This window comes from Nerophis lumbriciformis, linkage group LG06, assembly GCF_033978685.3.
Source record: "Nerophis lumbriciformis linkage group LG06, RoL_Nlum_v2.1, whole genome shotgun sequence".
Classification (NCBI taxonomy): Eukaryota; Metazoa; Chordata; class Actinopteri; order Syngnathiformes; family Syngnathidae; genus Nerophis; species Nerophis lumbriciformis.
The window spans coordinates 58,008,451-58,020,950 of NC_084553.2; the positions used below are offsets into that span (position 1 = coordinate 58,008,451).

Here is a 12,500-nt window from a genome sequence, read left to right on the forward strand (position 1 = left end):
AGCATTAGCGCCCTGCGATGAGGTGGTGACTTGTCCAGGGTGTACTCCGCCTTCCGCCCAATTGTAGCTGAGATAGGCTCCACCGCCTCCTGCGACCCCGAAAGGAATAAGCGGTAGAAAATGGATGGATGGATAATAGCATTAGCATTTGATGATAAAATGTGATCTTATTCATAGTTGTGTGCATCTTAAATGACAAAACTGCCTGCACAAATACTTTTTTGTGTATTTTTCACCACTGGAGTCAAAATATCACATGACTTAAATGGCCAAAACGTTGTAAAATGTAAAGTGTTGGGTCAACGAGCTTCCTTCTTTGCCTCAGTTCGATCCCCGTTTGAAAGCCATCAGTCAGGATTGGTTTGCAGCATGCACTTAGCAACAGGAAGCGGTTTATTTCCTGCTGGCAACATGTTGTTCTCATCCAAGTAGAGAAGTCAATAGAAGAAAAAAAAAAAACAGTTTCTTGTTGGGTTGGAGTTTGATGAAACTGGGCAACCTTGAACCTTTAATTGATTCTGGATAGAAATGTTCACATTCGAGCTAGCTTAGTGATTGTCTCTTGTTGTGTTTTGCTACCATTTGCTTCCGCATTTTAGAACTTAAACGTACTTAAATGACCGATATTTGGATGTTTAGAATGTGACGAAACAAAGCAGCCACGAACATGTCATTAATTCTAGATTGATACTGTTGCGTCAGACCAGATCTTCCTCCCAGGGAATCTAAGTTACTGGTCAGTCCCAAGTTCTTTCGATGACATATATGCTGAGTAAGAAGGACCATCAAGACAGAATTGGAATATTTTCAAGTTTTACTGAAATTTCAGTAGATCAACTTAATCAATACATTCATATTGGCTGTTCTAGTTGATCTGGCATTCCAAGGGAAAAACACACTCTTTTCACACAAAGAAAGCCCCCATCTCCCCCCTCTCAACACTAATAAGACACCAGTGGGTGTTCTATTTCACATTCCTGATGGTTTGAGACACTAAACAGGCAATCTGAAGACAAAGAGAGACTGGTGGAATACACAAAGGAAAAGTACTAGCTGATCAAACATGGCTATGTAAAAAGAAAGAACTCTTAAACATATCTGCATCCTTCCACAATACTTAACAATCGAGCTAGTTTAGCGGTTAGCATGTTTTGTCATCTCCCCTTGCGATATTTTTCTTCGATTTGCTTCCGCATTTTAGAAACAACTGTATTACTTTATTTAACGTACTTAAATCATGAATATTTGGACGTTTGGCCATTTATTCAGGATTGTCCATGTCCGAATCGTGGTGCATTTAAGAATTGATCATTTTTCTTTAGGCTAAATTGGGGCCCTAAGCAAAATTATATTTTTTGGGAGTGTAGATTGTATACTCCTTGATTTGATTTTTGATTTTTATTAAGGATCCCAATTAGCTGGTTGTCACAACAACCCACTAGTCTTCCTGGGGTGCACAAGCACAATACAATTTCAAGTAAAATCATATCATTATAACTACACAATACAGAAACAAATAAAAAACATCAACAAGCAAACAATTTATAGTCTCAGAATATTAATGACCATATAAATATAACTACACAATACAAAACCAAACACAAATCATCAACAAGCAAAGTCATTTACAGACTCAGATAAAATATTAGTTTCCTTTTAAAAACCTGTTTACTTTCAATGCCAGTGAGAATTCGAGGGAGGTTATACCAGAGCGATACAGATCTATAAATAAAATATTTCCGCAATGCATTCTTCCTCGGACGAGGGAGTACAAAATGCCCCTCACTAGACGCCCTGGTATTATGATTATGCATAGTGCTACTGTAAACTATTTGGGCCATGAGAAAAGCAGGAGTTTTACCCTGACACCGAAGACCTTGTGCTGGACATCGAGTTGAAAGCTTGGGCTCTTGACTTTCATTCGCAGGACCAAAGTTGGAGCCCCAGATAGAACGGAAGCTGGGTCTGAACCAGGCGGGTTATTTTGGAGCCGTGACACGGATGAGAGTGAGATTTCGGGGTTTGAGTGTGACAAGTCTACACTGTATAACCTCATTCACTGACACCGTAAGCCTTTACGTTGGACAACGAGTTGACAACTCAGGCTTTTAGCTCGACGGCTAGTGCACTCCACTCTAATTCTGTGGAACGGAAGCAGGGGCTGGACCAGGTGGGTCACATTGGTGCCGTGACCCGGATGAGAGCAATGTGTAGGGGTTTGAGTGTGGCACATTGTATTACCTCAATCTTTGACACCTTAAAAGCTTGCGCTGGACAAATAGTTGACAACTCAGGCTTTTAATTAGGCGGCTATTGCACTCCACTCTAATTCGGTGAAACAGAGCAGGGGCAGGGCCAGGTGGGTCATATCGGTGCCGTGACCCGGATGAGAGTGATGTTTAGGTGTTTGAGTATGACAAGTCTACATTGTTAAACATCATTCACCGACACATTAAGCCCTTAAATTGGACAACAAGTTGGCAACTCAGGTTTTTAGCTTAATAACTAGTGCACTTGACTAATTCGGTGGAACGGAAGCAGGAGCTGGACCAGGTGGGTCACATTGGCGCCGTGACCCGGATGAAGGCAATGTTTAGGATTTTGAGTGTGGCAAGTGTACATTGTATAACGTCATTCACCGACACCTTAGCCCTTATGTTCGACAACAAATTGACAACTAATGCTTTTAGCTTGATAACTAGTGCACTCCACTTTAATTCGGTGGAACGGAAGCAAGAGCTGGACCAGTTGGGTCACATTGGTGCCGTGACCCGAATGAGAGTGATGTTTAGGGGTTTAAGTGTGACAAGTGTACATTGTACAACGTCATTCACCGACACCTTAAGCCCTTACGTTGGACAACAAGTTGACAACTCAGGCTTTTAGCTTGATAACTAGTGCACTCCACCATAATTCGGTGGAACGGAAGCAAGAGCTGGACCAGGTGGGTCACAGGGTCACATTGGTGCCGTGACCAGGATGAGAGTGATGTTTAGGGGTTTGAGTGTGACACCTTAAGAGCTTGCGCTGGACAAATAGTTAACAACTCAGGCTTTAAGCTTGACGGCTAGTGCACTCCACTCTAATTCGGTGAAATGGAAGCAGGGACAGGGCCAGGTGGGTCACATTGTTGCCGTGACCCGGATGAGAGCATAGTTTAGGATTTTGAGTGTGGCAAGTGTACATTATATAATGTCATTCACCGAAACCTTAAGCCCTTATGTTCGACAACAAGTTGACAACTCATGCTTTTAGCTTGATAACTAGTACACTCCACTTTAATTCGTTGGAACGGAAGCAAGCGCTGGACCAGGTGGGTCACAGGGTCACATTGGTGCTGTGACCAGGATGAGAGTGATGTTTAGGGGTTTGAGTGTGACAAGTGTACATTGTACAACGTCATTCACCGACACCTTAAGCCCTTACATTGGACAACAAGTTGACAACTCAGGCTTTTTGCTTGACAATGAGTGCACTCCACCCTAATTCGGTGGAACGGAAGCAAGAGCTGGACCAGGTGGGTCACATTGGTGCCGTGACCCGGATGAGAGTGATGTTTAGGGGTTTGAGTGTGGCAAGTGTACATTGTATAACATCATTTACTGACACCTTAAGCCCTTACATTGGACAACAAGTTGGCAACTCAGGTTTTTAGCTTAATAACTAGTACACTTGACTAGTTCGGTGGAATGGAAGCAGAAGCTGGACCAGGTGGGTCACATTGGCGCCGTGACCCAGATGAGGGCAATGTTTAGGATTTTGAGTGTGGCAAGAGTACATTGTATAATGTCATTCACCGACACCTTAACCCTTATGCTCGACAACAAATTGACAACTAATGCTTTTAGCTTGATAACTAGTGCACTCCACTTTAATTCGTTGGAACGGAAGCAAGAGCTGGACCAGGTGGGTCACAGGGTCACATTGGTGCCGTGACCAGGATGAGAATGATGTTTAAGGGTTTGAGAGTGACAAGTGTACATTGTATAACCTCAATTGCTGACACCTTAAGAGCTTGCGCTGGGCAAATAGTTAACAACTCAGGCTTTTAGCTTGACGGCTAGTGCACTCCACTCTAATTCGGTGAAATGGAAGCAGGGACAGGGTCAGGTGGGTCACATTGGTGCCGTGACCCGGATGAGAGCTATGTTTAGGATTTTGAGTGTGGCAAGTGTACATTATATAATGTCATTCACCAAAACCTTAAGGCCTTATGTTCGACAACAAGTTGACAACTCATGCTTTTAGCTTGATTACTAGTACACTCCACTTTAATTCGTTGGAACGGAAGCAAGAGCTGGACCAGTTGGGTCACATTGGTGCCGTGACCCGGATGAGAGTGATGTTTAGGGGTTTGAATGTGACAAGTTTACACTGTATAACGTCCTTTACTGACACCTTAAGCCCTTACGTTGGACAACAAGTTGACAACTCAGGCTTTGAGCTCGATGACTAGTGCACTCCAGTCTAATTCGGTGGAACGGACGCAGGGGCAGGGCCAGGTGGGTCAATTTTGGTGCTGTGACCCAGATGAGAAGGAAGTTTAGGGTTTTCTTTGTTGTTGTTTTTTACCATTTTGTTCTGGACCAGAGTAGAGAACCGCAAGTGTTTAGCAGCTTCAAAGGCGTTGCTATGGTCTGCCTCCCATCTTCCCTGCTCCCTGGGCCGTGCACACACACATTCTCCCTGCACCACCAGCACTCCCAGCTGGGCTTGGACCGCTCTCTTCCCTCGCCGTCTACGAGGCCATCTGGAGCACAACACCACCCAATATACCCCCATCACTCCTAGGATGAAGGCATCCTCCCCGAGGCCAATTCTGACCCGTCAAAGCCAGGCAGTGTGTGTCAGACGGAGGCAGCTGACTGCAGCTATTGAGCGTCATGGCGGGGGCTCGCTGTGCTTTGATGACACCTGCACGCCGCTTCCCTCCGCATGCAGGATGATGCTGATATCGATTCAAGTCACACGTGTAGCAAAGTTAGTTGTGCTCGGGGATGTTTTGGGTATGAAGTTACACAACAAGTTAAAAGTTATCGCACACTTTTGTTCAAAAGGGAAAATACGATCGAAAGTAAACTTGGATGGGCTTTGAAGTAGTCAGTGTACAGCTTGTGTAGCAGTATACATGTATACCATCCTTTACACAACTAAAAATACTCTCTACACACAATTCAAATATCTTTATCTTCAAAAAAACAATTAAAAAGTGTCGGATAAAGAAGCAAGAAGAAGCCAAATCTTAAATTGTATTGCCGCATCACTAAGATAATGATTCTTAATCATCAATAGAAGACATAATCAGCTGATACTTCACTATGTAAAGTATATTAACAGGAAAAGACAACACACAGCCATTTTTGTCTATTGTTGCCATTGTCTGTTTCATGTAAACCCAGGAGATGGCGCCTTTAACGTGTTGCCTTGGCAATTGATTTGTCCAACGATAAATAATAAAATAAAATAGTTGCATCAGATTCAAGAGGTGTGCATGAAAAAATATTTTGAATACAAGTTTTTTGTTAAATGTCTTAAACACAAATGTATTACTGTTAAATACATACCATTTATAATATTTTTTTCCTCAAGTAGCTTTTTTTATATTGCAATATTTGTTTATTTAACAGTGAAGGAAGCAAAGAGTTGGCAGCCATCATTGTTTATACAACCAGCAAATTAGGCTGATCACGAGCTTCCAAAAACATTAAATATTTTGTCTGGCTTGGTATATATATATATATATATATATATATATATATATATATATATATATATATATATATACCAAGCCAGACAAAATATTTATATATATATATATATATATATATATATATATACACACACACAGTACAGGCCAATAGTTTGGACACGCCTTCTCCTCATTCAATGTGTTTTCTTTATTTTCATGACTATTTACATTGTAGATTGTCACTGAAGGCATCACAACTATGAATGAACACATGTGGAGTTATGTACTTAACAAAAAAAAGGTGAAATAACTGAAAACATGTTTTATATTCTAGTTTCTTCAAAATAGCCACCCTTTGCTCTGATTACTGCTTTGCACACTCTTGGCATTCTCTCAATGAGAATGCCAAGATCATGTGATGTCAGATGAAACAAAAATTGAGCTGTTTGGCCACAATACCCAGCAATATGGTTGGAGGAGAAAAGGTGAGGCCTTTAATCCCAAAGAACACCATTCCTACCGTCAATCATGGTGGTGGTAGTATTATGCTCTGGGCCTGTTTTGCTGCCAATGGAACCGGTGCTTTACAGCAAGCAAATGGGACAATGAAAAAGGTGGATTACATCCAAATTCTTCAGGAAAACCTAAAATCATTAGCCCGGAGGTTGGGTCTTGGGCGCAGTTGGGTGTTCCAAACACACGTCAAAAATGGTAAAGGAATGGCTAAATCAGGCGAGAATTAAGGTTTTAGAATGGCCTTCCCAAAGTCCTGACTTAAAAGTGTGGACAATGCTGAAGAAACAAGTCCATGTCAGAAAACCAACAAATTTAGCTGAATTGTACCAATTTTGTCAAGAGGAGTGGTCAAAAATTCAAGCAGAAGCTTGTGGATGGCTACCAAAAGCGCCTTATTGCAGTGAAACTAGCCAAGGGACATGTAAGCAAATATTAACATTGCTGTATGTATACTTTTGACCCAGCAGACTTTGTCACATTTTCAGTAGACCCATAATAAATTCATAAAAGACCCAAACTTCATGAATGTTTTTTTGTGACCAACAAGTATGTGCTCCAATCACTCTTATCACAAAAAAAAAAAGAGTTGTAGAAATTATTGGAAACTCAAGACAGCCATGACATTATGTTCTTTACAAGTGTATGCAAACGTTTGATCGCGACTGTATATATAAACACATATACATACATACATTCAATGTAGACATATCTACATACATATCTACATACATATATATATATATATATATATATATATATATATATATATATATATATATATATACATAATAAAACGATCAGCGCTGAACACTTTCTATTTTAAATACCGTGATAATAATAATAACTGATAATTGTGGACACTATTTGTGATATGAAATGTTCATGTGACATCCTACAGCCAATAAGAACATTGCTTCAACTAATGTTAACACTTTCAATCATCATTTACCATAAACAAAGCTAAGCAGACTAAGCAACGCTGACTTTGTTCCTACTAACTTTTGTTGTCCTTTCTGTGCTGTCTGATGCAGCCGAGGAAACAACATATACTTTTTTTTTGTTTTGTTTCACCTAGGCTTTTGTTTCTTGAAATCAACTCTGCCTAGCAACAAGCGGCCAGTGGTATTGCTGCACCTGCTGGCTTATTTATGTGTGTGTTTTTTGTCGTTTGTGAATTATGCAGACTTTCTTACGGCATGCGTTGTTTAAGGAAAGCTCATTGGAAAAAGAAGCACATCTGACAGTAATAGTAGTGTACACTGTTGCTGGTTTGTACCCCTCTAGAACCTTCTACGTGCCAATTAGGAGAGCAAAGACAGGGATTTCGGCCAACAGCACTGCTGCAAAACTTCTCTGCAAATCCTCCAGAAATCCAAGAGGAGCCAAGATAATGGACAATGAAATCAATGCGGTGGTGTTCATTGTTTTTTCCTCCTTCAAAACCTCAAAGGGAAGTCCTCGATGATGTGATGAAAGCATCCTCTCGCTCACTGATTAATGCCGAAACTTGCATATTGCACTCGTGGATACAAATAAAAAAAATAGCAAAAATGTCTCCAGCCATGTTCCCTATGGATGATAACCTGTTTAGCGGTTATTGTAGGACACACATTGATATTATTACAAATATGTTTGAGATGAGAGTTATGCAACAGACCTTTTTTCAATGAGCACTGTCAGTGTCTGTGGCATCCACACAACAGCAACAAACACACACACACACATGCACACGCACACAAACACACAAATTATTGTATTTGTTACCTTATAGAGACCTCCGAAAAAAAACCCTACCTCTTTAGGACCACCCTTTCTAGATATATAAAGATTTGTATTTACAACATTAATAATATATACAAACTATGCAAATATTAAAAAAAGTAATCTTTTAGTTATTATTATTTTTATTTTATTTTTTATTTTTTTTAGTAATTGGTTTTAAATCTTCATTATTTACTTCAAGTTATTACAGAATGTCTCTATATAAAGTACAGGCCAAAAGTTTCTTGCATATGTAAATTCTGAGGTATAAATGGATGTATGTATGTATGTACAGTACAGGCCAAAGGTTTGGACACACCTTCTCATTCAATGCATGTTCTTTACTTTCATGACTATTTACATTGTAGATTGTCACAACACAACTATGAATGAACACATGTGGAGTTATGTACTTAACAAAAAAAAAGGTGAAATAACTGACAACATGTTTTATATTCTAGTTTCTTCAAAATAGCCACCCTTTGCTCCGATTACTGCTTTGCACACTCTTGGCATTCTCTCGATGAGCTTCAAGAGGTAGTCACCTGAAAGGGTTTTCACTTCACAGGTGTCATAGTTCAGTGACAATCTACAATGTAAATAGTCATGAAACGCATTTAAATGAGAAGGTGTGTCCAAACTTTTGGCCTGTACTGTACTGTACACACACACACACACACACACACACACACACACACGCACAATAGACACACAAAAAAATATATATATCTATATTTTTTTTGTTTGTTTGTTTGTTTTGTTTTGTTTTTATGTATTTATTTATTTTATTTATTTACTTATTTATTTATTTATTTATTTTATTTTATTTTAATTAATTTTGGCCAAAGGGGGCGCATTTCAATTTCTTACACACACTTATTATATATGTTGGCCAGAGGGGGAGCATTTCACATTTTTACACACACTTGTTATTTCATATGTTGACCAGAGGGGGAGCACTTTTAAAACCGACACAGTCAATTTTGGGATCACCCTAATTTTCATAGATTTCACCACCAGAGGTGCAAATGAGACATTCTCTATTAGATGCAATGGTTTTCCGTATTGGAACCATGATTTATGTCCTAACTTGTTCACCGGTCCTCATATGGAAGGTACTTTTCCTTGTTGATGTCTCAGGGTACAAATACAAGAACACACACACACACACACACACACACACACACACATACACACTTATGGCATTGAGATCTTTGCAATTGTAAGCCCCTCGTCCAGCAAGAAGGAAAGTATAACCATTAAACACAGTATGTGGGACAAAAACAACAATAAAATGTGCAAATATATTAACAAAAAAAAACAATAAATAATTGGAGTGAGACTGCAAGTCAAAGATCCTACACTAAGTATGTATATCTATAGAATGGAGTTTTCAGGCCACACTGGAGAGACATAATAATGCTATGAGGATAACGTAATATTATTAAAATAAAGACTGGACAAGTTGTGGTGTTATGTGAATAAAGTCATATTACTCTTATTTTACCACATGAGTCATAGAACTACCGTAATAACGTTATCTTACGATGATAAAGTAATCGAATCACGAGGATAGAGTATGTTCACATGAATATTCATATTACTACAAGAACAAAAAATTGTAATTTGATGAGAATAAAGTGTTAATGTTACTAGATAAAATTACAATATTAGAATAAAATATTGAGAATTTACAAGAAAAAAAGTCACTTACATTTTTTTTTTTATTTTAAGGGAAAAAAGTTTACGAAAAAATTCTCAAGGTTTGAAAAGAGGTCATAATTTACAAGATATATCATTAAAACAATTAGGTTGCAGAATGGTGTGACGAAGCTGTCATTTTTGCTACAACAGTATATTAGGATTTAGTACACAAAAATAGTACGAGAACATTTTTATGTTTGGCCTACATTTTTTAGATTATGAGAACATCGTGGGAGTTCAACAAGAATAAAGAAAAATGTTGCAATATTACGCAGATACCGTATTTTTCGGACTATAAGTTCCAGTTTTTTTTCATAGTTTGGCCGGGCTCCAGCGCGATTTATATATGTTTTTTTCCTTCTTTATTATGCATTTTTGGCAGGTGCGACTTATACTCCGGTGCGACTTATACTCCGAAAAATACGGTAGTTACAATATTGTATTTTTTTTTTTTCATCGGAATATGTTTTTAGTATCGTAGTTCGTAATTTACAGAAACATTTTCCAGTAAGAGAAATATGATTAAGTAGAAAAAATACTCTGAACATAAAGTGGAATATAATGAAAAAAACACTATGCACATTAAGTTGCAATACATGGAGAATTGTTTTTAATGTATTGTAATATCAAGTGTTCTCATCAGTTGTATTTGAATGTAAAAAGTTGTAATTAAAAGAAATAGGGTCATGACAGGAAAGGAATATGCAATATCATGCAAAATTAAGTTGCAATACTAGGATTTTTTTTTTTTTTATTGAAAGAAATGTGTGCAATTTTTTTTTTTTAGTAAATAGTTGTAATGGAAAATAGGTTATCACAAGGCATGACAAAGTGGGAAAATATGGGAAAATGAGTTTAGAATATTAAGAATTGTTTTGTAATGTTATGCAAATTAAGTTGTAATACTTTAGTATGATAATTGTTGTGGTTTGTTCATTTGTGAATATTATAATGTGTGCCATTACAACAATTATGATTAAAGTGAGAAAGCACTATGACAGTGAAGTTGGAATATTATAATAAAATGTGCAAATTAAGTTGCAATACTCAGAGGGGGACCCGTTTTAATACATGTCGATTTTTGTAAAGGAAAATATGAAAAAAAACAAGAATAAAGTTGGCATTTTATAAGAAAATGTTGCAATATTACACAAGCAAAGTTGGTTGATGGAAATATTACATTGATAGTTTCATTGAGAAAATACTGAGGAAATAAAGTCATGGCATTGAGGAAGTAAAATTGTACTTTTGTTTAATTTGTGTATATTGTGTAATTACAATATATGTGCCATAAAACTGCATTTTTTCCGGAATTTTTTTTAATTGTTGCTATATTTTATTGATTGATTGATTGAGAAGTTTATTGACATCTTAAAGAATTGAATCCATGTAATGCTTTAAAAAGGCAAATGGATGGCACAAAAAGTCAAAAGGCTCGTTTCCATTGTGGCCCATTAAATATTCATCACATTTGATACATTCAATAATACAAGATGTATAACATGTAATAAGTATATACAAAATTATGTTAAAATGTTTTATAAATGATGTACATATACACAGTATATATATGTCAGGTGATTTGAAAAACAATATATACAAACAATGGGGGGTGTATATACACTATGTACATGATTTATAGCTAATCCTCATCCATCCAGTCCCAAAAGGGAGACAGTTTAAAAATGCATACAAAGCCAACCAACAACTATACACATTTGTTTTGACCACACAACTTCAATAGAGCCCACAAAACAAAAGACTTATAGCTGCTGTAGAAGTCACCCCTAAGGCACTTCGGGGAACAAAGTAAACTCCCATGTAGGACATCAACAGGTTGCCTGAGACAAGTAGTGTGTATATATACGTGTATATAGTCTTCCACGCATGCACATCAGTGGAATATTCCCACGGATGCATCAACTTTGCATGGACACACGTGCAGGACAACAGGCTGTATGTGCAATATGAGATGCTGGATGAGACGTAACAGGACCTAATGCGGATCTCCGATCTCCAAGTGAGGCATTTACCTGTGCACCGCTGCAGGGGACCATACAGCCCGCCAGAAGCCGCCGAGTGTGGCCGGCTTGCCTTCCTTCGTCCTTCGCGAGTTGATCGCTTGCCTTCCTTCGTCCTTCGCGAGTTGATCGCTTGCCTTCCTTCGTCCTTCGCGAGTTGATCGGCGCCGCTAGTTTTCCACTTTCAGCACCACGGAGAGCGCTCACGACGGCAGGGGGAAGAAAGAAGGAGAGAGTCCAAAAGCAAAAGCAATGCCTGCTCCGTACGCTTGCACCCACGCTGAGTTTGTGTGTGTGTCATGTACTGAGTGTGTGTGTGTGTGTGTGTGCGTGTAATTGTGTGTGGAGTCAAGTTCCACGCCGCCTCCGAGATGCTCTGGCCGGGGCGAGCATCCCTGGTCCACCCCTTGCAGTTGTAGGGTGAAGAGAAAAGGAGAGACATAGGGAGAGAGAAAAGGAGAGGGAGGGAGGGAGGGAGGGAGGGAGCCAATCGCGATGCAAGGATCTCTTCGCAGCGCCATGAAGTCTCCAAAGACCTGTGTGTGTGTGTGTGTGTGTGTGTGTGTGTGTGTGTGTGTGTGTGTGTGTGTGTGTGTGTGTGTGTGTGTGTGTGTGTGTGTGTGTGTGTGAGAGAGAGAGAGTGTGCCTTCAGGTGTTACAGAAAATACACTTTTTTTTTCAAATATGTCTAATTTCTGAGCATTATTTGTCTGCTCTTTTGTCTCGAAAATGATGCTGATACTGACTCGCGTCCTATAGGACATTATAGTACAGTACACACACACACACACACACACACACACACACAG

The 12,500-nt window shown here is 38.8% G+C and overlaps 1 protein-coding gene across 2 annotated transcripts in view; it reads right to left on the bottom strand.

Annotated features, from left to right (window-relative positions):
• The window catches only part of LOC133608923 (carbohydrate sulfotransferase 8-like), a 597,007-nt gene extending 584,915 nt beyond the window's left edge, over nucleotides 1-12,092 (bottom strand). The window contains exons 1-2 of one of the 2 annotated variants that reach the window (XM_061964577.2): nucleotides 11,829-12,092; nucleotides 11,704-11,764 (exon numbers count right to left, since the gene is read on the bottom strand). The gene's annotated coding sequence lies outside the window, so the exon portion shown is untranslated. Of the gene's footprint in view, nucleotides 1-11,703 lie in introns of both variants that reach the window. The other variant, XM_072913393.1, reaches the window with a different exon arrangement.
• Nucleotides 12,093-12,500: the final 408 nt, after the last annotated feature.